The sequence below is a fragment of the Thamnophis sirtalis genome, unplaced genomic scaffold, assembly GCF_051295495.1.
Source record: "Thamnophis sirtalis isolate CommonGarterSnake01/CBP01778 unplaced genomic scaffold, rThaSir2_p1.2 scaffold_2, whole genome shotgun sequence".
Taxonomy (NCBI): Eukaryota; Metazoa; Chordata; class Lepidosauria; order Squamata; family Natricidae; genus Thamnophis; species Thamnophis sirtalis.
The window spans coordinates 75,166,095-75,186,502 of NW_028261382.1; the positions used below are offsets into that span (position 1 = coordinate 75,166,095).

The 20,408-nt window shown below is 45.0% G+C and overlaps 1 protein-coding gene across 2 annotated transcripts in view; it reads right to left on the bottom strand.

The window, feature by feature from the left end:
* Positions 1–20,408, bottom strand: part of ZMAT4 (zinc finger matrin-type 4) — a 214,857-nt gene that overhangs the window by 42,556 nt on the left and 151,893 nt on the right. The gene's annotated exons all lie outside the window — the stretch shown is intronic.

The following is a 20,408-nucleotide window of genomic DNA, read 5'->3' on the forward strand; positions in this document are numbered from 1 at the left end:
ATGGGGCATGCAGAGAGGAGGAGGGGGAGGGGGAAGTGTTCTATCTTTGAACTACTGCCTCACATGAGCTGTGTCTCCACTGGACTAATGCTACCAAAAGCAGAGATGCTGGAAAACTACTCTTTATCTAGTTCATTCTCTCAGCTTAAACTTCTCAATAAATGAGCCATTCAAGGCCAGAAAACTACAGTACTGAATGATCAGACCAGATGAGGGCTGCCCTTGCCGTTGAGCATGATGGGCTGATCATTTCAGAAGAGGAATGAGGAAAAGAGAGGGGGGGGAGTGGAGTGGAATGCAACTGTAGCAATTTCCACAGGTATTGGGGAAGCAGGCTAGACATGGGTAAGTTGGTAGGGCTTCCTGGACTGCTTCCATAACAAAAATCAATAAAGCTATCATTAGGCAGGAGAATGAGAATCTAAGCCAGATAATTGTCTTTTCGTTGTCTTCCACACCTAAAAGGAAGGGGGGGAACCTGGGGGGGGGGTGAACTTGTTTTGTGAGCATAAAAGCTATTCCATCCAATTCCAGATGTAGTAGAGAAAATTTACTGCAGTGTTCTGACCTAGGCTTCTCCAATAGCAGGAAGCCAAGTCCTCGTCCCGATAAAACCCTCTTTATTTAGGTGAAAGGGAATTCCTCTCCAGCAAAGTCCCGGCCAATAGTCTTTCAAGAGATTTCACAACTACAGACCTTTTTCAGGCTTGGAGAGCTGCCAGGCTGATATCTTCCAAACACCATCCTGTAGCAGCAAGTACTTGGCAAGAAGTTGGAAACACATCTTCACTCTAATGAATTCAACTAATTGTCTCATGCAAACTCCCTTCCCCTTTTGCTCCTCTTTATTCCTATGAGAGGAATAAATATCATCCACCATCCACCTGTGCCTTTACTCCTGAGTCGGCCCTTGTTCCTTAGCTGTTCCCTTTTCCTGGCAGCTCTGCACATGCGCACACTAGGAAGAGGCTTCAGCTGTTATTATGCCCCACTGATGTCTAACTACAAAGGTAGCTGATAAGTGTCAGATGGCCCTGCCCCCCCCCCCCTGCTCCAACACAGAGCCCTCATCAGAGCCTTCCCCAGACTCCAGGACTGGTCCATGTGCCTCCCCAACCTCTTCACTGTCTGAGAATGCCACCAGATCTGCTGGCCACAGGTGGGCCACAACATGCAGCATCTCATGAGTTAGAAGGGAACCTCATTTTACCCACTTTCCAAGCTTCCTGTTTGGGAACTGAGAACTGAAAATGTTGGAGAGCAAAACGGCTGACTCAGGTTTACTCATTAAGTAAACACCAGAGGGCAAGGTCTGACCCCCTCCTCCTAGTGTCTTTGACACTTACCTAGTCTTTCCCAGGTGAGAACTGCCAGGCTGGGGGGATTCCTGTATTATTGGCAGTAAACAGTAAAATAGCTACTTTGAACTCTCACGAATGACAAATTATGGACAAATTATCCATTGAAAAAATCATTTAGAGGTTGGAGGTAGTTTCTAGTATAATCTACTAGATCCCTTGCATGGAGTGCCCCTGTGACTATGTGGGTTGGACAGTTGGGGAGGAAGCTTAACCACCAGATTGTAAGAACACAAACAAGTGGTCAGACAAGGAGACCCGAACTCATTAGTAGTCTTAAATTGCAATGAACAAGGACACACATTGAAGTTTGCAGCTACTAAGATTGTTGGATAAGCAGGCTCAAAAACAGCCAGGGAAATGATTGAAGTCTGGGAAACAGAAACCCTTGTCAGTCAACAGGAATGCTGATTTACCACCAGCTCATCAAATACTTAAGAGCCAAGGGCTTGGCAACACAAGGAAACGACAGTTCTCTACTGAAAGAACTTCAAAACCAAATGCCACTCAAGAAAACGGCAGAAGAGAGGGGCAAGCGTAAGTAGGAAGGAATAAAAAAAAATACAGATATTCCAATGATGTCTATGAACTTCTTAGCCAGGTGACACTATTGCTGAGGTCTTAGAAGTCTGTAGCTATAATAAAAAACTATATATCTGGTTTTGAGATTTGAGATTTGAGATTTGAGATTTATTGAGATTTATATGCCGCCCTTTTCCCTGAGGGGACTCAGGGCGGCTTACAACCACAAGGAAGGGGAAGTGCAAGGTCAAAACAAACAATATGTGAACAACAGAAAAATAGTAAAAAAACCAACTTTCATTCAACAATCAAACACTCGGGCGGGTAATTAGGAACCTATCCCCAGGCCTGCTGGGAGAGCCAGATCTTGAGGGCTGCGCGGAAGGTCTGGATAGTGGTGAGGGTGCGGATCTCCATGGGGAGCTCATTCCACAGGGTCGGGGCAGCAACAGAAAAGGCCCTCCTCCGCGTGGTCGCCAGTCGACATTGACTGGCAGATGGGATTCGGAGGAGGCCCAGTCTGTGCGATCTAATTGGTCGATTTAGGGAGGTAATCGGCAGAAGGCGGTCTCTCAAGTACCCAGATCCACTACCATGGAGTGCTTTAAAGATGGTCATCAATATCCTGAAGCGCACCCGGAGACCAACAGGTAGCCAGTGCAGCTCGCGGAGGATAGGTGTAACGTGGGCGAACCGTGGTGCACCCACTATCACTCGCGCGGCTGCATTTTGGACTAGCTGTAGTCGCCGGATGCACCTCAGGGGCAACCCCATGTAGAGCCCATTGCAGTATTCCAGTCTAGAGATCACAAGGGCTCGAGTGACTGTCGTGAGCGCCCCCCTATCTAAGTAGGGCCGCAACTGGCGGACCAGGCGAACCTGGGCAAATGCCCCCCTGGTCACAGCCGACAGCTGGTGATCAAAAGTCAGCTGTGGATCCAGGAGGACTCCTAAGTTGCGGACCCTATCTGAGGGGTATAAAATTTGACCCCCCAGCCTAAGCGTTGGTATATCAGCCAAATTATTGGGGGGGAAACACAACAGCCACTCGGTCTTATCCGGGTTGAGTACCAGTTTGTTAGCACTCATCCAGTTCTTAACGGCCTCCAGACCCTGGTTCATCACGTCCACCGCTTCATTGAGTTGGCACGGGGCGGACAAATACAATTGTGTATCGTCCGCATATTGATGGTATTTTATCCCGTGCCTCCGAATATACAATTGTGTATCGTCCGCATATTGATGGTATTTTATCCCGTGCCTCCGAATGATCTCGCCCAGCGGTTTCATGTATATGTTAAATAGTAGGGGTGACAGGACCGAACCCTGGGGTACCCCACATGTTAGGGGCCTCAGGGACGATCTCTGCCCCCCAACCAACACCGACTGCGACCTGTCCGAGAGGTAGGAGGAGAACCACCGCAAAACAGTGCCTCCCACTCCCACCTCCCGGAGACGTCGCAGAAGGATACCATGGTCGATGGTATCGAAAGCCGCTGAGAGGTCCAGGAGAACCAGGATGGACGCATAGCCTCCATCTCTGGCCCTCCAGAGATCATCGGTCAATGCGACCAAAGCGGTTTCTGTGCTGTAACCAGGCCTGAAGCCGGACTGGAAGGGGTCAAGATAACTAGCTTCCTCCAAGGCTCGTTGAAGCTGAAAGGCCACCACCTTCTCAACAACCTTCCCAATAAAGGGAAGGTTGGAGACAGGACGAAAGTTATTTAAAATGGCTGGATCTAACGATGGCTTCTTCAGGAGGGGTCTCACCACCGCCGTTTTAAGTACGGCGGGGAAGTGCCCCTCCCGAAGGGAGGCGGTGACAACCGCCTGGATCCAGCCATGTGTCACCTCCCTGCTGTTAGCCACCAGCCAGGAGGGACACGGGTCCAGAATACAAGTGGAGGCACTTACAGCTCGAATGGCCTTGTCCACATCCCCAGAGGCAACTTCCTGGAACTCAACCCAGAGCTGATGTAACAATTGATCCTCCTGCGTCTCAGCTGGATCTACTGCGGTGGAGTCCAGGTCCGATCGAAGCCGAGCTACTTTGTCCGCCAAGAATTGAGCATAATCCTCAGCCCTACCCTGCAAGGGGTTTCCCGCCTCCCTCCTATTAAGGAGGGAGCGGGTTATCCTGAACAGGGCGGCTGGGCGAGACTCGGCGGACGCAACCAAGGAAGAAATATATGATCTTTTCGCGGTTCTTAATGCTCGGACATAGTCCTTGGTGCAGGTGGTTAAGAGTGCTCGGCTTACCTCGGACCTATCGGACCTCCACTGGTGCTCTAGGCATCTCCTCCGGCGCTTCTTCTCCCGGAGTTCCTCGGTGAACCAGGGAACTCTCCGGGATCCACTGACCCGGAGGGGCCGTAGTGGCGCAATCCGGTCGAGAGACTCCGACGCCGCCGAGTACCAGGCGGCGGCCAGAGTCTCCGCCGAACTGTGGGCGAGGGTATCAGGAATAACCCCAAGCTCCGTCTGGAACCTCAGAGGATCCATAAGTCGCCTGGGGCGGAACCACTTGGTCGGTTCCTCCTCCCTACGGTGGGGGTTTGGCCTCCGGAAGTCAAGCCTCAGTAGGCAATGGTCTGACCACGACAGGGGTATGATCTCATTACCCCTCAGACCAAGATCACACATCCACTGCTCCGAGAGGAATACGAGGTCGAGCATGTGACCCGCTGCATGGGTTGGGCCCCGAATTACTTGGGTCAAGCCCATGGCCGTCATGGAAGCCATGAACTCCTGCGCCCCATCAGAGCGTTCACCGAGCGATGGCAAGTTGAAATCCCCCAGAACTATAAGCCTGGGGAACTCAACTGCCAGCTCGGCTACTGACTCGAGGAGCGAGGGGAGGGATGCTGCAACGCAGTTGGGAGGCAGGTACGTTAGCAGCAAACCCACTTGACCCTTGAGGTCCAACTTTATCAGCAGAGACTCACACCCGACAAGCTCCGGAGCAGGGACCCTACGAGGTACCAGAGACTCCCGGATTACAATAGCCACACCGCCACCCCTTCCCTGGGCTCTCGGCTGATGAAGCACCTGAAATCCCTCTGGGCACATTTCTACAAGGGGGACTCCTCCTTCTGTGCCCAGCCAGGTTTCAGTAATACATGCCAGGTCTGCCCTCTCGTCAACAATTAAGTCCCGGACGAGGGGAGCTTTGTGAACAACAGACCTGGCATTTAGCGACAACAGCCTGAGACCAGGGTCCTGACTACCCGCGCCATCTGGTCTTGGAGTGGGACTCCCAGGGCCGGAAGGAGGGATCTCTGTAATGTAGCGAACCCTCCTTCCCCGGTAATGGCCAGCCCTGAGGTCCCCGCCGTATCTGCCTCTCCCGGTCACGACCGCTATGCTCCGACCCACTCCCATGTCCATAGCCCCCCCAACCCCCCCGGTTCCTCCCGCCTTCCCCAGCAGGTCCTCCGAGCCAAACATACTCATTTATCCACTCTAACAGTTCCCACGTATAATTTAAAACACAAATACAAGGGTAACAATTGCTAAAAGTGGGCCATTCATTCAATTCCAGCCAGCACCCATACACTCAACATTCTATTTAAAAATTGCGCAATTATGATATATAATAATAATAATATGGGAACAATGGAGGAAGCGATGGTCTGCTCCTCTCCCTTCTTATGTCCTGGGAAAATGTCCTTCGCCACCAAATCAAGAGTACGTAATATGTCAGGTGGCTGCAGGCAAACAAAATTAAATATAAGGCTCCAAAGTTCATAGACGACACCCGTATAGTCTTGTCCCACTGGTGGAGGTTAGCGGGCTGTATATTCGAGGGTCTCTTTCCCAAAGATATATGCGGGCCCCAATATTGGAGACCAGGGTTCGAGGCCAACTTGCACCGCTCTTGGAAATGGAAGGAGGAATGCTGGTATTCTTGGGGCTCAGTCCTTATCCCTGTAGTCGCCATCCTCTATTGCTCCCCGCCAGTTGGCCACAGTCCTACTCCTCCTACTGGTTAAATGGACAGGGAGCAAAGTCCGGAGGGGGCTACAGCGACAATAGACAGCAAAGCAGCAGATGATAAATAGTAAAATGGCGACAGGTAGTACAGTGAGCAGAGTTAGATCCGAGGGGGGGGGGGCGTCTAGGGCAATAGTAAGCACGTCCATTCAGTCTGTAAGTTCAGTGCAGCCCCCAACAACTTCCGACAGCCCCCTTCTTTGAAGTAAAATAAATTAAAATTCACCCCTCTCAGTTCACTAGTCACCAAGACTCACAATCTCAATCACGGCCACTCAGCTCCAGCCTAGTCAGCAAGCTAGCCGGAAAGAAGATGTAAAAAGTTGTACTGTGAGTCAGCTGTTTGGCGCCGCCATTTCCTCCATGGTTTTCTCCACGCTTCTCTTCCAACCTCAGCAGCTGCTGTTCCGCTGCTCTGGGATGGTTGCTAGGACCAGGGGCCAGTAGGTAATTGGCCAGGGGGCTCACCAACAGCACCAGGGGCTACCAAAAAGGGCAGAGATGGTAAGGGGAGGCTCCGAGCAGGCTCCGAACGCCCGCGCGCCGCTCTCACCACCGCGCGCCGCCGTCGCCACCGTCCTCGTACAGCTGGGTAGCCCGGGCTGCCGTTCTGATGGAAATACGAGCCTCCAAATTTCAAAGGCTACCAAAGGGGCCAGAGATGGTAAGGGGGGGCTCCGACAGGCTCCGACAGGCTCCGAACGCCCGCGCGCCGCTCACACCGCCGCGCGCCGCCGTCGCCGTCGTCCTCGTACAGCTGGGTAGCCCGGGCTGCCTTCTGATGAAAATGCGAGCCTGCCTTCTGCCTTCTGATGGAAATGCGAGCCTGCCGTTCTGATGGAAATGCGAGCCTCCGAATTTCAACAGGTCCTATGGGATCCGGAGGTCTTGGGCTCTCTCAGGCGCTGTTCCCAATAATATTTTGCGGTCCGTTTGGGGGCTTCCCGGTGCTTTTTCGCCAAGTTAGTATGGAGCGAAAAAGCCCGGTCGCCATTCCAAACCCGCACATGCGCCCTTTCACATATACCAGAATTTTACATATACCAGAATTGTATTTGCACAGTGATGGAAAATTGATGAGATTCTGTCAGATGAGAATGTAATTAAGAAAACATTAGAGAGTGCAGAAATGGATAGATTAACACTATTACAGATAAAAAAGAAAATGAATATTTTTTTGATAGGGGATGTATTTTATCAATGGCTAGACAACAGAAACAGAAGTTAGAAAGGAGGAAATATAAAAAGAGGAAATATTAATGTGGAAAGTTGTTAAAAAAGATGTTAAGTATTATTGTTATTATATTATCAATATTATTGGGAATTAAGCTTTATCAATAGCTTCCTTCCACCGCTGCAGAAATCCAATTTTGCTCATCTCCCCTCTCCTTCCTTCACTCCTTCCTTCCAGAGGTAAAGTGAAGACGCTAAGCATGACTGCAGCTCTCTCTGCAATGCACCCAAAAATTACAGAAATGGGAGAAATAGAGTTGTCACTTCTTAGGAAAGGTTAGACGAGGAGAGAGAAACAGGGAAAAGTTGCAGAGGGCAGAAGGTGGAAGAGGAACAGGGTAGCTGGATTTATGCAAAATGTTTAGATGAATTAAAAACCTAGCAAATGCGTTCACACAAGAAACTACATTTGATGAGAGTTTATTGGGTTTATGCAAGCTAGCCCTAACTCATTGCTAACTGGATAATCCAGGTTCATTTGATTCAAATAGGTGATTCAAGGTCAAATTACTTCAATTCAAACTGCTTCAACATTTAATTCAGAGGGGGGGGGATGTCCAGTAGCATCAAAATGCTTGCAGGAACAAAAATAGCAGGAATGCGATCAGCGATAGGTTTCACATTTTGTTACCATTGGTTCACCGCACATACACCTGCTCACTTTGTAGGTGCTAAACTCAATTTCATTGATGATTGCATCAGGGTCGTGTTTGATCTTGAGTGTCTGGGGAGGGCGTGGCAAGTGTGGGCATGGCCAGCTTGACGTCACTTGTATTGGAGACGTCTGTGGTGGCCTGACTGCTTGGCCAGCGAAAACAAGCTCCCGAGCTCCGTTTTCGGCTGTGATGACCTCCTGCAACCCTCTGCCAGCGGAAACAGAACTCAAAAGGGATGCATCCTGAATGCCGTTCTCGTTGGCAGAGACAAAGCGGGTTGGTCCTTTGCTGTTTCCAGGGTGGCCCCATAGGCCAGATCTAAGCATCCCGTGGGCCAGATGCGGCCCTCGGGGCCTTGAGTTTGACACCCCTGATGTAGAATTATATCAAATTAGAATAAAATTGGAAGTAGAAAAAGAACGTACGCTCTAGGCCCGTGATGGAAAACCTATGGCAAACGTGCCACAGGTGGCACATGGAGCCATATCTGCTGGCACACGAGCCATCAGCTCCAGTGAACACCAGCTGATTTTCAGCCTTCCAGAGGGCTGGGGAAAGCCGTTTTCGGCCCCCCAGGCTCTGGAGGCTTTCCTGGAGTCTGGGGAGGGCAAAGAAAGCCTCCCCCAGGCCCCCATATGCCAGAAAGGGATCCTTTTCGAACTTCCTATTGGTCCATTGGGCCCGTTTTTTGCCCTCCCCAGGCTCTGGATGCTTTCCTGAAGCCTGGGGAGGGTGAAAATGGCCTCTCCCGAACCCCGGAGGAAATACCAAGCTCAGCTTGGAGGCGAGCAGTGTGCCATGGGTGGGGGGAGCGTGAGGGGAATGCACACATTTGCATTATGGGTGCTGGCATGCATGCATGCTATCGCGCATGTGCCCTCACATTTTTGGCACCCAACAACAAAAAGGTTCGGCATCACTGCTCTAGGTACACAACAATCTGAATGGCTCTCCTGCAAACTATTTGTGTGGGGCCACCTGGATCTCAGAAAGGAACACCTTGTTGTGTATCTGTACCTCTCCCTCTCCCCCCTCTCTCCCTCCCCCCTCTCTTCTCTTCTCTCTCCCTCTCTCTCCCATCCTCCACCCCAGGCCTAAGAAACTCAGAACAAACCCTTTGAACAGAATAAATTAGCCAGACAGAATCTATTGAAAGGGATGATTCCAAATATAATAACTATTTCTCTCAGCATTTTATTTCCAGGACTCACTTTGAAGGGGACATCACCCAATCTGTTAAGTGAATTGACCAGATGCCTTCAAGATGGATGAATGGGCTTTTGTGAATAACACATAGACACATAGTTTTAATTGACTTGTATCAGCAATTGGAACCAACTTGTCAACTTGAATTTTAATCCACGTTTTGAACTGGGTCTTGGGTGTTTCACCTCCACTATCTCTCTATATAAAAGCCAAATACCACTCACTCATCACCGAATCTCCAGAACTGCAAAGCCTACAAACTTGAAATTCGGCATGTATGTTCCTCTTGACTTCTAGGTGCTTGCAAAGAAAGGATTTTTTCAAATGTTCATGAGATAATCAGTATTTCTTAAAGGTAAAGTTAAATGTTCCACTTGCACATATGTGAAAGTCGTTCCCGACTCTATGAGTGGTGCTCATCTCCATTTCAAAGCCAAAGAGCCAGTGCTGTCTGAAGAAATTTCTGTGGTTATGTGGCTGGCATGATTAAACACCGAAGGCACACGGAACACTTTTACCTTCCCACCAAAGGTGGTCTCTATATTTCTACTTGCATTTTGTACATGCTTTTGAACTGCTAGGTTGGCAGAAGACAGTATTTCTTATACAATGTGATATTAACACGCGTTGATACTAAGGAGTTAGACATTCTACTCCCCCTCCCCACCTGAAAGAACTCTGTTCCAACTGCCCATTGCCTTATACGGGCATGGCCAGTGCATGACTCATCTGGCCTGCAGGCTGGCCCAATCACATGCTTTCATAGTGAAGCACGGGTATCCAGCTAGTTATTATAAAAATGTTAGTTTTGAAAACGGATTAGGCATGCAAGTCAACATTTTTCTTTCCCCTCCAAAATATGTTACTTTGAAAATATTATTGTTCCATAAAGAGCAAACATAATGACATCACATTCATTTTTCCACCTTAAGCAGAGAAGCAGGGGATTAATCTTCAGTGAAACAGGTGCTTGCACCCTGAATATCTTACGGTGGAAATTATAATGCAGAAAGATGGATGGTTCCTGTCAAGTATAGGACTAATGCAGGACAATCCAGAGAGTCTGAAGTTTTTTCCAAGCACTGAAACTTTTGCTCCAAGAGAGCGAGACATACATAAGAGAATCACAGAAACACTTTTTCAGGTTGTCTTTTCACACACCCCAAATTTGTCATGACTTTTAAATCAGAGTTTCAGTAAAAGAGGAGGCAAAAAGGCTCCTAGAAGAAGAAGAATGAGTATTCATGCCCACATAATAAGGGAGAAATAATCTAATTTACTCCACTGGTTTGTGCCTAGGGAAAGACCTACTCCCACTGTGAGAATCAAGAAATATAGCCCATTGATCTATTAGATTCAATAAGCCCTATGGATGATAGAAGGTTCCAGAAGAAAGAGATATGATCCAAAGATTTCAGCTAGGATGATTTCAAAATTTACCAGAAATATTTGTAATCCTGCTGTACCGTTGCTAACTGTGAAATATGGTTGTTGTTGTTGTTGTTGTTTGCAAAATATGCACTTGCATGGATTCTTTTAAAACAGGAAGAATGAAACTGTTGGAAATGAGGAATTGGAAGTAATGTACGCAGGTGTTCATGGAAAGTGACAGTTAGTGAAGTTGTGAATCATGTATGTGGTTAGAGGAACAGTATAAAGGATGTGGTTCAAGATCGGCTCGGGGCTCTTTGATTTATAGCAGCCCTTGTAGGACTTGCTATTTCTCATTGGCCCACTGAATTAATATGGTAATGCAGTGTATTACTGCTATTATATCTTTTATATCTATTCATTTCTAATGTTCCAAATTATTAGAAACAATAAACCTCTGTTCTTAAAGTAAGAATTGTTGCTTGGCTTGTTGCCTTCGTTTCCTATTGGAATTTTCCAGCGACGCCACCATTCAAGACACTGCTTTGCATCTCTTTTGGAAGAAGTTTCGTTTCTCATCCAAGATGAGAAAGTCCAATTGTCTCTTGAAAAAGCACCTTTGGGACAATCGATGTTAAGCCAAGCCAGGAGCTCTTTGGCCAAAGTCAATGCACGGCCTTAGTAGTAGACCCCAGTCCAATTTCGCTCAGTCATTGAGCCCGTGCTCCAATAAATCGAATTCCCTGCGAACACAATCAAAGCACTTGCCAATGTTTATTGCCTAGCGGCAGCCCTCACTAAAACCACCTGCTCCGACAGCATCATCCTTGCTGAATAACGCTATTTACAATGTAAAAAAAAAATGTGTGAAAGGCAACTTAACAGAGGCAATTCACACCTTGCCTGTTCCAGTTTGAGCCTCGATGCTTTCAGGCTGGAGCGAAAGAAGGCATTAGCTCAACTTCCCGTTTTGGAAAACTGAAATGATAATATTAGCAAAGCATCCCTGACACAACCTGAAATTATATGTTCTCACCTGGAGGTGCCTAGGCGCTGGCTTTGAGCTGAATGCAAGCCTTAATCTCAGCCTAGCTACGTAAAGAGCTTTTGAAGTTACTAGATTGTGATTAGCAGAAAACAGATGTGACCGGGGAACTTGTGTGAGGCAGCTTTGATTCTCCCCGAGGAGGTACTTCAAACCATAAAAGCAACAAAATTGGTCTCAACAAAGCTGCATCACTCACATCGAGGCAGCCTCTTATCTGTGAATATATATAGTGGTATTTCTTTAGAGTAACGTCGCTTTCTTTTCCTATATGCTTGCATAAAAGCCTGTCTGCTGATAAGCAAACTTTTAACCTTTAAACCTTTAAATCCCAAGCTTATCCGCAAATATATATATATATATATATATATCGCATTTCAGATTGTATCTTCATCAAAGCAAAAAATAATAATCCATCTAAGATACTGCAGCCAGTTTTGGTTGCCATGTTGTAAAAAATATGTTTTTCAATATAAAAAGTTTTTAGTTTTTTAAAAATATGAACATTCCATCTTGTCTTAAGCAGTGTGTCCTCTGGGTACAAAAATCTCTGTGCAATAACCACCAAAATTTACAACATCATTCACTACTTTGATATTAATTCTTTAATCTTACAATTATAGTATATTAAATAGTTCATTTCCCCCTCTTAATGTATTTTCTAATAAGAATATAATAATAACACTAAGCATAATAATCCTCATCATCATAATACTAACAATTATCATATTGTTTACATCTCTATCTTAACATATGCTCTACTCCTCTTTAATATCCTTTTATTTCCAACTTCCATTTTTATTCTCTAACCATTGATAAAATAATTCCCATATTATGTAATATTCAGTTTGTGCTTTCTCCTTAATTGCCAGCGTTAATCTGTTCATTTCTGCACATTCTAATATTTTCCTAATCATTTTTTCATCAGTAAGGATCTCTTCACTTTTCCAATGTTGTGCAAATACAATTCTAGTTGCAGTTAATAAGTGAATAATTAAATATGTGTTCTCTATACTATAAGTTTCAGGTAGGAGGTTGAGACTCTAGAAAGAGTGCAGAGAAGAGCAACAAAGATGATTGGGAGACTGGAGGCTAAAACATATGAAGAACGGTTGCAGGAACTGGGTATGTCTGGTTTAATGAAAAGAAGGACTAGGGGGAGATAGCAGTGTTCCAATATCTCAGGGGTTGCCACAAAGAAGAGGGAGTCAAACTATTCTCCAAAGCACCTGAAGGCAGGACAAGTAGCAATGGGTGGAAATTCATCAAGGAGAGAAGCAACTTAGAACTGAGGAGGAATTTCCTGATAGTGAGACCAATTAATCAGCGGACAACTTGTCTCCAGAAGTTGTGTATGCCCCAACACTGGAAGTTTTTAAGAAGATGCTGGATAATCATTTGTCTGAAGTGGTGTAGGGTTTCCTGCCTAAGCAGGGGGTTGGACTAGAAGACCTCCAAGGTCCCTTCCAACTCTGTTATTCTACTCTACTCTACTCTACTCTACTCTACTCTACTCTACTCTACTCTACTCTACTCTACTCTACTCTACCCTACCCTACCCTACCCTACCCTACCCAATTCAAAGATCTGTAATGGTCAAGTGACCAGCCTTTTCTCTTAACCCCCCCTTCCAATGGGTTGGTTCTGAGAGCTTTGGAGTTGGGATCCTAAGAATAGTTTTAAAATTCATTATTCGGCCCCTGGATTTATGCTGGGTGATCCCATTTGCTCTTTCAAGCGTAAGTTCCCCTTCAGCCACATATTCATTTTTCATAAGCACATCTGTACTTTGATTCCAAGGCAGAATAAGGAATGAAGTGAAGGGCATTACGCATGTGCCACTAAAGACAAGGGAACAGGCAGTTTGGTGTAGTGGTTAAAGGTACCAAGCTAGAAACTGGAGACTGTGAGTTCTAGTCCTGATTTGGATTGGTGTGTGTGTGTGTGTGTGTGTGTGTGTGTTGGCAATTTTTTTCTTAAAAGTAGCTGTTTTAAGAGGGCATTTTTAATACATATGGACAAAACTTCTAAAGGACATTGCTCATGATACTGAATTTAGAAGCATTGTTTCTATTAGTGGTAGCAGCTAAGAAACCATGAATACTGAGTGCAAGTATCTGGATGAATTACACTAAATTGCATTGAGAAGCAGGAGGCAAAAAGTTTCTATACTTTTGTAACTGCTATGCTGTAATCTAGCAGTGACCCAGATTTTTGTAAACCCTCTACAGTAGTGTTTCTCACCCTTGGCGACTTTAAGTCCTGTGGACTTCAACTCCCAGAATTCCCCAGCCATCTGGGGGATTCTGGGAGTTGAAGTCCACAGGACTTAAAGTCGCCAAGTTGAGAAACTCTGCTCTACAGCAATGGTGGGTTCCGGGCGGTATGCCCTGGTACAGGCATACTGGTGGCAGCTGGGAGCAGTTGCCACTGTACCGGAATGGTGTTTCCATTAGGCCCACCTGCCTGCCCTAGTTTCTTACCTCTTTTTAAGCTAGCGGGCCATTTGTGCACGCGCGCGCAGCATACTACGCCTGCACAATGCTCCACTGAGCAGCTGGAATGTCGCAGGGCAGTGGGTGCACATGCGTGCACAGCTCATGTGCCCATGGTGGATGCCCAGCCCCGTCACAGCGTACTGCTTGCATCGGGATCGGGAACCCACGACTGCCCTTCAGGTAAATTCTCAATTTACAACCATTCATTTAACAATGGTTTGGAATCACAATGGTGCCAAAAGGAGGGACCTACGACGTGTCCTCAAAGTTATGATTGTTCCACCACCCCGCAGTCATGTGATCGCACTTTGGGTACCTGGCACTTGGATCCTAGATGATTATGGACTGCTAGTTTATTTTTCCTTTCAAAAGGAAACAAATTCCTTCTGAAAATATTGGTAAGAAAATACAGTTGGCTCCGGACTTACTATGACAACTGAGCCAGAAATGTCTGTTGCTGTTAAGACATTTGTTCAACGACTCTTGCCCCATTGGGCGGCCTTTCTTGCCACAGTTGTTAAGTGAACCACTGCAGTTGCTAAATTAGTAACACGGTTGTTAAGTGAATCTTCCCCACTTAACAGATTGACTTTGCTTGTCAGAAGGTCGCGAAAGGGGATCATGTCACCCCGGGACACTGCAACCATCATAAATATGAGCCAGTTGCCAAGTGTCCGAATTTTGATCATGTGACCAGGGGATACTGCAATAGTCATAAGTGTGAAAAATAATCATGACACTTTTCTCAGTGCTGTTATAACTTTGACTGCTTACTAAACAAACTGTTGTAAGTCTCACCTGTATTGTAAGAAGTCAAATTGACTTGAACGTCTCTCTCTCTCTCTTTCACTCTGTTTCTCACTCTCTGCTCCTCTGTTTCTCTCTCCCTCCCTCTCTCTGTTTCTCCCTCCCTCTCTCTGTTTCTCTCCCTCTCTGTTTCTCTCTCTGTTTCTCTTTCCCTCTCTGTTTCTCTCTATCTCTGTTTCTCTCTCTCTGTTTCTCCTTCCCTCTGTTTCTCTCTCTGTTTCACTCTCTGTGTGTTTCTCTCTCTCTGTTTCTCTCTCCCCCTCTCTCTGTTTCTCTCTCTCTCTGTTTCTCTCTCTCAGTTTCACTCTCTGTGTGTTTCTCTTTCTGTTTCTCTCTCCCCCCTTTCTATTTCTCTCTCTGTTTCTCCTTCCCTCTTTCTCTTTCCCTCTCTGTTTCTCTCTCTCTCTCTGTTTCTCCTTCCCTCTCTGTTTCTCTCTCTCTTTCTGTCTTTCTGTTTCTCTGTTTCTCCCCCTCTCTTTCTCTTTTTTCTCCCCCTCTCTCTGTTTCTCTCTCCCTCTCTCTTTCTCTCCCTGTCTCTCTGTTTCCATCTCTCTCTCTCGCATGCGCACACACACACAAACACACATTCATAAGAGAACAGAGAACTCAATAAATTTTGGGGTGAGCAGGGCAAAGTCAAGGATCTACACAAAACATCAAATTCTAGGAGCAAATACACAACAGCTGACAAGAAAAGCAGGTGAGAGCTGTCTGTAATTCAGAATGGTATGCCAACTAGCCATTGCCTGTAACAGGCCATACTAGCATTTTAGCAGGTAAATGAACGGATATATTGCCATGCCAATACCCACCATTTTAACTCTCAAAGTGGTTTTACACCATTAAACATACCAAATAGAAATGACAAGTTAAAACAAGATAAAATTGAATAAAAGTGGCATGTTCAACTGAAAAAGTGAAAGAAATGAGTGAAAGAAAAAGGAAGAATAATAATGCACACCCTGTGATATATTAAATAAGGGCTGGGATCAGCGGTGAAATGCTACTGGTTCACCCAAAGCGGTAGTAGAAAATGCTACCATTGGAGCAAACCGATAGTCTAACAAAAATATAAGGGTGTACAAAGGAGAGGTCAGGGAAAGATGGAGAAGAAAGAGGAAAGGATACTTTAAAAAAAGAAAAAAAAGAAACAAGACTAAGGGGGAGGAAAGAATGAAATAGCATCAATGCATCACAAGAACCCCGGAAATTGAGGATTGAGAGCAAGAAAAGCATGGTTTTTTTTTCCAAATGGAAGATTGATTCTTAGAAACAAGGAACATATTTGACAGAGAAAAGGTTGATTGAGTGAATTGCCTGTAGAACAGGAGTGTCAAATGCAAGGCCCAGGGACTGGATCTGACCCACGGGGTGCTTAGATTTGGCCTGGCGGGGGAGGCATCCTGGAAACAGCAAATAACCAACCCATGGTGTCTCTGCCAGAGAAAATGGAGCACGTGCGGCCCTCTCCGTTTTCAGTGGCAGAGGGCTGCAGGAGGCTATCGCAGCCAAAAACGGCGCTCGGGAGCCCGTTTTTGCTGGCAGAATGCTCAGGTCTCCACAGGTGCCCCCAACATGATTGACATTGCCTGTAAGAGGCCATACTAGCATTTTAGCAGGTAAATGAACGGCTATATTGCCATGCCAATACCCACCATTTTAACTCTCAAAGTGGTTTTACACCATTAAACCTACCAAATAGAAATGACAAGTTAAAACAAGATAAAATGGAATAAAAGTGGCACGTTCAACTGAAAAAGTGAAAGAAATGAGTGAAAGAAAAAGGAAGAATAATAATGCACACCCTGTGATATATTAAATAAGGGCTGGGATCAGCGGTGAAATGCTACTGGTTCGCCCAAAGCGGTAGTAGAAAATGCTACCATTGGAGCAAACCGATAGTCTGACGATCAGCTGTGTCACACATTTAAAAATCATGCAGCACAGCTGATTTTTGCACAGCTGATCATTGGAATTACCAGTTCGCCTGAATTGGTAGCTCCGATGAAGAGCTGTGTTGGCGCGCATGCACACAAAGTGAACCAGTAGCAGACCTCAGAACATTTCACCCCTGGCTGGAATTCAACTGCACAGCCACAAATCTTACGCAATACACAATACAATAGCAGAGTTATCCAACATCTTCTTAAAGACTGCCAGTGTTGGGGCATCCACAACCTCTGGAGGCAAGCAGTTCCACTGATTAATTGTTCGAACTGTCAGAAAATTTCTCCTTAGTTCTAAGTTGCTTCTCTGCTTGATTAGTTTCCACCCATTGCTTCTTCTTTTACACTAAGGTGCTTTGGAGAATAGTTTGACCCCCTCTTCTTTGTGGCAACCCCTGAGATATTGAAACACTGCTATTATGTCTCCCCTAGACCATCCCCTACACAACACATAGACAATCTCCCCTACACAATCACAAATCCTACACAACACATTCAGATACTCTGAGGCATTTGCACTGTTGCTGTTGATCATTTCATCTTCTGGTTACTGGGAAAAAGAGATTATGAAAAAATTGGATTGACAGGTTAGAAAAATCTCTGGGAAAGGACTCAGAGGAGTAATTTGGGCTAAACTGTAATCAGAAAGATATTAAATGTATGTTGCTCAACCACCTGGTAACCTTCTTGTGCTTACAAAACACAATATTCAGTCCATACAGTCTTTCCTCAATTAAAAACCAAGATGGAAAGAGAAGCTTTTAAAATAAGGATTTGCATCTTTGTTGTTGTTGTTGTTGTTGTTGTTAATTTCTGAAACTCTTCCAAGTAGAAATAACTGAAACTGCCCCTTTGGAGAAATATCCAGCATAATCACCCATTCTTCTTTTTTTGCCCTTCCCATCCTGGCCTCATTCCCTCACTCGCAATTTCATCTTTTGGAATGCAACCTGATTTTGACATTACAGCCATTATGATTTCTGTGACAATATCACAGACCGAAGTACCCCCGGCATAGCCCTGGCAGTCAACTGAACCAGACAAAAATATAAGGGTGTACAAAGGAGAGGTCAGGGAAAGACGGAGAAGAAAGGGGAAAGGATACTTTAAAAAAAAGAAAAAAAGAAACAAGACTAAGGGGGAGGAAAGAATGAAATAGCATCAGTGCATCACAAGAACCCCGGAAATTGAGGATTGAGAGCAAGAAAAGCATGGGTTTTTTTTCCAAATGGAAGATTGATTCTTAGAAACAAGGAACATATTTGACAGAGGAAAGGTTGATTGAGTGAATTGCCTGTAGAACAGGAGTGTCAAATGCAAGGCCCAGGGACTGGATCTGACCCACGGGGTGCTTAGATTTGGCCTGGCGGGGGAGGCATTCTGAAAACAGCAAATAACCAACCCATGGAGTCTCTCCCAGAGAAAATGGAGTACGTGCGGCCCTCTCCGTTTTCAGTGGCAGAGGGCTGCAGGAGGCTATTGCAGCCAAAAACGGCGCTCGGGAGCCCGTTTTTGCTGGCAGAATGCTCAGGTCTCCACAGGTGCCCCCAACATGATTGACGTTGCCGAACCTTTCTGATTGACAAGCTCAGCGTCTCAGCCACTGAGCCACCGTGTCCCTTAAGGGAAGGATACCCTTCATTAAAGATTAGGAGTTTTTAAAGTTTTTGATACTGTATATCTAGAAGCTCGATCCATATTGTGTAGAATTGAGAAATGGGGGTATTTAAAAAAAGAAGTGGAATTTTGTTTTTTTTAAAAATCCGTCACATTTAACGTTGCCCCGGGAAAGCTTTCTATTTTCAACTCCTTTTGTGAAACATAAATGGATAAAATGTTCCGTGTTTGACGGGCTATCAGCTAATAGTCCTTGACTGCAGGAAGTTGAAGGCATTATTTAGAAAGAAGGAAAAACACAGAGAGATGAAAATAAAACAAGCGTTCACTGTGATATTTCAAACTCTTTTGGAGACACATTCCTTCCCCTTCTATTCTTCATTCTAATATCTATTCTATTCTTCATTCCAATATTTATTCTATTCTATTCTATTCTTCATTCCAATATTCTATTCTATTCTATTCTATTCTATTCTATTCTATTCTATTCTATTCTATTCTATTCTATTCTATTCTACTCCACTCCACTCCACTCCACTCCACACCACTCCACTCCACACCACTCCACTCCACTCCATTCCATTCTATTCTTCGTTCCAATATTTATTCCATTCCATTCCATTCTATTCTTCATTCCAATATTTATTCTATTCTATTCTTCATTCCAATATTTATCCTATCCTATACTGACTGTTTTTTGCATTTATGACCATTGTGGCATCCCCATGGTCAAGTGATCAGAATTCGGACTTGGCAACTGAATCATAATTATGATGGTCGCAGTATTCTGGAGTCATGTGATCCTCTTTGGTGACCTTCTGATGAGCAAAGTCAATGGGGAAGTCAGATTCACTTAACAAACATGTTACTAACTTCACAACTGCAATGATTCACTTAACAACGGTGACAAGGAAGGTTGTAAAATGGGGCAAAACTCACTTAACAACTGTTTCACTTAGCCACAGACAATTTTGGGCTTGGTTACAGTTGTAAGGCAAGGGCTACCTATATTACAACAGCCAGATCTACAATCTTACCTCAAAGTCCTCATAATTTTATTTAATGCACATCCTTATTAACACTTTTCACTTTAGAATAACTTTATTGTCACTTTGAAGGTACACTAATCGGCATGCATTAAAGTGAAATTTCATTGCATTCAGCTCTCAAAGGGTCTCCACCTCCAATATACACCACATAAACATGGCAAAATAAATAAACGAACAAAAATATTTTTTTAAAAAATATGCATCTATCCACATGCATTATATGGCATGGAGAAACAACATTCAGGTGTACATGGCGAGAGAAATGAATCTTGCGAGATTACAAGACGGATGGATTAAGGAGCAAAGTTGTTACATTGTTTAGTAGTCCTACTATAAATACTTTGAAACCTCATCCCAGAGGGGAGCAACAGAAACAGACCATGGAGTGGGTGTGTTGGGGTCCCTAACAATGCTTTGAGCTCTAAGCACATAGCGCTAATAAGCAGTATCCTGAATGATAGGAAGCAAGCTTCCTATAATCTTCTCCACTGTCCTCATCATTCTCTGTAGGGATTTTCTATCTGAGGTGCTGCTGCCACCAAACAAACAGGGATGTAGTTTGTTAAAACGCTCTCAATCATGCCTCTATAAAAAGTGGCCAGGACAGAAGGAGAAAGATGTGCTCTCCTCATCCTCCTCATTTCAAAGGGCAGTTCAAAGAGGACAGAATATCTTGATCAGATTGGAATTAACTGTAGGGGTGATGATCTATTATGAAGCTTGTTTTCTTTTCATCTACATTTTTTTGATAGAGACAAATCTGTATCAACATACAATCTACACAGTCAAGTTCTCTTCTTCAATTTTACCTTATACTATTTGATCTTACTTCATTTTTATCTTGCCTACTATATTTTATTCTATTTTATCTCATACCTTGGTTATTTTATCTAACTTTATTGTATCTTATCTCACTTTATTGTATTTTAGTGTGGCCAGACCTCATGTTTGAGATAGCCCATTGACTAATTCATGTCAAGGTACTGAGCTACCAGCTGGTGAAAGGTTGTAAGCTGTAATCAGCAAGGTTGATGCAATGAGGCTGATTCAATTCTGACAATCCATAAAGTACATCATATTGTATTTTGATCCGGTCACTCAACAGGC